Source organism: Juglans regia, chromosome 11 (genome assembly GCF_001411555.2).
Source record: "Juglans regia cultivar Chandler chromosome 11, Walnut 2.0, whole genome shotgun sequence".
Classification (NCBI taxonomy): domain Eukaryota; kingdom Viridiplantae; phylum Streptophyta; class Magnoliopsida; order Fagales; family Juglandaceae; genus Juglans; species Juglans regia.
The window spans coordinates 20,925,830-20,930,965 of NC_049911.1; positions in this window are offsets into that span (position 1 = coordinate 20,925,830).

Consider the following 5,136-nt stretch of genomic DNA (forward strand, 5'->3'; position numbering starts at 1 on the left):
GATGATTGGCATCCAATCAAGGTCGATGAAGACAACTGCCAAGGAATTGTATGCATTGGTGCATAGCCATCGAGCTGCGCAATTCGATATTCTGCATGTATTTCTCGAGAAAGTATGTATCACACAATGGATCAAGAACATTATAGAAAAATATAAAATAGTGGTGTTCTAGTCGAAGGAAGTCAGGACAGAGAAGACATTGATTTACATGGGGTTATTGTTGATATAATTGGCTTGAAATATTTGGGAAAGGTTGTGGTATATATGCTTAAGTGTGATTGATGAGATTTAAGCAATCCTCGAAAGGGAGTGCGCAATGATAAATATTTTTTAGTATTAACACATCACAAAAATGGTATGATGACCCTTTTGTCTTGGCTTCCCAAGTATCCTACTTAAATGATCCTTAGTTAGGAAATTAATGGCAAGCGGTATAAAAGTTTTCTCCAATAAATATATGATGTTATCCCCCAAGCAGAAGGATAAGACGAAGAAGAAGATGAACTATTTATTCAAGAAGCATACCAAGAAAGCCAACCCATCTTTAACTTATTTGTGAATTTGAGCAGTTGAGATAATTTTATTACATATAGAAGATATTAAGGCTAAAATTATTGATGCTATAGTTAAGGAAAATGTCGGCTCATCTAAAGTATTTACAGATGACGAAGGCAAATAGTCAACTGAAATTGATACGGATGATTGACCTATTTTGTGTTCACAAGACAGTTTATGACAAATCTTTTATGTGATGAATGAATATATAAGTGCTTTGAAATCATGACATCGAAGAGAAGGAAGTTCGTAATCCATCACCACTCATTCCTAGCTCTCCGTCTGACTCACCACTGGAGATTAACTCTCAGAACAAGGTAAAAATTTGATAATAGTTTTGTTTCAATTAAGGTAAATAATATATATTAAATATTTTCTATCTCATTTACTTCGTTTCTATAATAAATATCATATTCATTAGAGGCACTTAGATTTGGCGATGTTTAAACCTGACGTGGCCTCACGTTAGTTTGTTGACACCATTGGTTGGGACACCATGCCCGATGCCTTAGGCGGTTCTCACCTCCACCTTCTGGCAGTCCTAGCACTTAGCCTTTTGTAATAACTGTCTTCCACTATTGCACTTGTAATAGCTTTTTGTAAACAATATGAACATTTCTATACTTGTGCATGTTGGAAACACTTAGCTGGTTTTGGCTTTTTATCATGTTACACTTTGCTTCGATTTAATGAGGCTCTTTCTTTTTACTCTGCGAGGTCAAATTGTTTCTGCAGTTGTCAATTTTGTCCTCCTACCCCTTTCCTTTGATCGCGAGTCTTTGTACTGGACATTTGTATTTAAGGGTCGCGTCGTCTGTTGACCTCTGCGCGCCCTTTTTCCTTGTACTGCGAGTCTTTGTACTCGACATTGGTGTTTAAAGGTCATGTGGTATGTTGGCCTCCACGCCCTTTTTCCTTGGTACTGTGCGTTTTCGGACTTGTCATTGGTGTTTAAGGGTCATGTGGTCTATTGACCTCCGTGCCCTTTTACCCTGGCACCATGAGTCTTTGTACTCAATTTTTGTGTTTAAGGGTCATGTGGTCTATTGACCTCCATGCCTTTTTTTCTTGGCACTGCGAGTCTTTGTACACGACATTGGTGTTTAAGGGTTGTGTGATCTATTTACGTCTGCGCCTTTTTTCCTTGGCACCACGAGTCTTGGGACTTGTCATTGGTGTTTAAGGGTTGCATGGTCTGTGGGCCTCCACACCCTTTTTCCTTAGCACCATGAGTCTTTGCACTCGACATTGGTGTGTAAGGGTCATGTGGTCTATTGACCTCCACACCTTTTTTCCTTGGCACTGCAAGTCTTTGGACTCTTCATTGGCGTTTAAGGGTCGCATGGTCTGTTGACGTTCACGCTCTTTGTTTTTTGGCACAGCGAGTCTTCGGACTCATCATTGGTATTTAAGAATCGTGTGGTCTGTTGACCTCTGCGCCCCTTTTCCTTGGCATTGTGAGTGTTCAGACTCATCATTGGTGTTTAAGGATCGTGTGGTTTATTGAGCTTCACACCCTTTTTCCCTGTCGCCGTGAGTCTTTGTACTCAACATTGGTGTTTAAGGGTCGCATGGTCTGTTGACCTCCATGTCCTTTTTTCCCTAGCTCTATGAGTTTTTGGACTCGTCATTAATGTTTAAGGGTTGCGTGGTCTGTTTACCTCATCGCCATTTTTCCTTGGCGTTTAAGGGTTGAGTGGTCTGTTGACCTTGGAGCGCGCCCTTTTTCCCTTGCACCATGAGTCTCTGTACTCGATATTGTTGTTTAAGGGTTGTGTGGTCTGTTGATGTCTGCACCATTTTTCCTTGGGTGGGTCAAAACTAGCCCGAAATGAACGCTTTATTTACTGCGAAACATAATCATGAATTTAACATAATCAAGGGTCAAAGTTTCTTCAAGTGTTTTGCATTCCACGAGTGTTGCAATTCTTTGACTTGGCTATCCTTCAAGCGGTACGACATAGGCATGTGAGGCATGTGGTTGGCCACTAACATGTATGGTCCTTCCCATCGGCATCTGAGCTTTCTATCTTCTTTCATGGTGACCCCGCTTTCTCTTAGCACCAGGTCTCCTATCTTGAATGTTCTAGGTGTGACTCTCCTGTTGAAATAGTGATCTGCCTTTTTTTTTTTTTTTTTTTTTGTTAAGTATCATTCTAACTTCAACCGCCTCTCTTTCTTCCTTTATGAAGTCGAGGTGTTCTTTCACGGCTTTGTCATTCTCGAGTGCTGAAAAATCTCGGGCTCGGTAACTTGGCAGACTCACTTCCATGAGGGGTACCGCTTCATTCCCATATGCCAAGGTGAATGGGGTTTCTCCTATAGGGGTCTTTACTGTGGTCCTGTAGGCCTATAATATTCATGGTAGTTCCTCTGCTCATTCCCCTTTCTTGTCTGTAAGTTTCTTCTTCAGAATTCCTAGCAATGCTTTGTATGTGGCCTTTGTCTATCCATTCGCTTGTGGATGTCATGGGGATGAATATCTGACATTTATCTTTAACTCTGCACACAACTCTCGGTAGTGCTCTGAATCAAACTGTTGCTCGTTGTCCAAGACTATGCTTTGCAGCATTCCGTATCGACAAATGACTTTTTTCCACAAGAACTTCATCATAGCTCTGGTCGTAATGTTTGCCAATGGCTCTACTTCCTCCCACTTCCTAAAGTAGTCCACTGCTATGATCATGAACTTGACTCCACCTTTTCCAGGCGGGAAGGGCTCCACTAGGTCGACCCCCCATTGGGCAAATGGCCAAGGGGTAATCATGGAAGTCAGCTCTTCTGGTGGGGCGTAAGATACTGGTGTGTACATTTTACACTTGACGCACTTCTTCACAAATTCTTTAGCTCCAAGTGTATTGGAGCAGTAGTATCCTAACCTTAAACATTTTCTAGCCAATGCCTTTCCCCATAGTGGTTTCCACGCATCCATTCATGTATTTATGCTAACACATATTGTGCTTCTTGCAGTGAGATTCATCATAGTAAGGGGCGGCCAAACCCCTCTTATAGAGGATCTCATCTACCTTCACGAACCTCACTGCCCTTGTAAGGCCCAAGGTTTGTGAGGCCGGATCGTGCACAAGGGCCCAACCCTTTCCTTGGAGGAGTGTGAAACGGCGCCGTTTTAGGTAAGTTTTGCCTTCTTCCTTAGCTGCCTCCTGATTCCTTCTCCCTCTCTTTCTCTTTTGGTTTCTCTTTTTCTGGTTTCCCCCGTGTCTCTCTCTCTCACGTTACCCACTTCTTCTCGTTTCCATCTCGTCCTTTTTGTTGGGTCTGATCTTGGGTCCGAAGGTAATGCCCTAATATTTCTCCATTTTTTTTATTTTCCCTTTCATCCGATTTTCCTCTCTAATCCGATGCCCGCTCTCTTACTCTGTTTTTCTCTGCGTTTTGCTTGGAGTTGCAGGTAGTACAATTGTGTTTTAGCGGTTTTTCTTTTCTTTATTTCACTGTGTTCCTCTTGTTCACTCACTCATGCTCGGTTCTCTCTTGCTCTCTCCCGTCTATGAAGTGGATAATCTCAGTGAGTGACGCCGAGCCTTGTTGAGCGAAGGTAAAATCCTATTGGTTTCACAAACGCCGCACACATATTTTGAGTTTGTTCTCTCTTTTCCCTTTCTCACACTCACTCACATGCGTGTTGTTCTAACTAATTTCTAGTGCTACACTTTTGGGTGGAAAACAAATATTTGATTGGTTGCGTAGAGCTTCTTCAGTGGTCCGTGATTTTGGTGGTTTTTCATTCGGTGCGCCTTGTGTTTGTTGTAGTGCAATGAGTTCAAAGTTCTACTCGGTTTCACATAAACGTTGAGCCTTCACCATAAGTTTTTCACTTCGTTGAGTATTTTATAAATTTTGGTTTGTTGGTTTGGTGTTTTAGAAATAATTAGAAGGGAGTTTGTTGGGTGCCGATTAACATCTAGAAGTGTTGGGATTTGTCTGTTATGGAGTTGTGAACGGAGAGAAATGCGCATTGTGTAGTGTCGTTTTGGTCAAGTTGTTGGCAATTGGTTGGGATTATGAGCTACTGAAATAAGTGTGATTTATTGATGAGTTGAGTTGACATTGGATTTGATGGTTGTATTGGACAATATTAAGATTAGTATATGGTACTTTGGGTTGAAATGCGGCCTGTCCAGATTACTATATGGTTGTCTTAGTGAGTTGTTTTTGCTATAATATGGTTTGGGATTATGGGTTTTATTTGTTTAGATAGAAGTTGTGTCAATTGTCTTTTAACACTTAGTTAATATTTTATTTTATGAATAGGTGACAAGACTGATAGAGGTCATTTTCAAGGCATAGATAATACGCTGTAAGAGTCAGGTAAGCGGGGTTCCTATGCTAGATTTGCATAAAAAGAAATGAACTGAGGTTGGTTTGTAAAAATGTGCATATTGTTTTTAAAAAGAAAAGATGAACAACAACCTCAATAGATGTTTCGCATTCACTCATGAGATATGTATGAAAGAGAAAAGAAGTGTTTTTGAGATGAATAGCGTAGACATGAGCAATATTTGTAACGCCCCGGTCCCGCACGGGTCGGAGAGTTACTTCCTAGTACTTAAACTCACATTC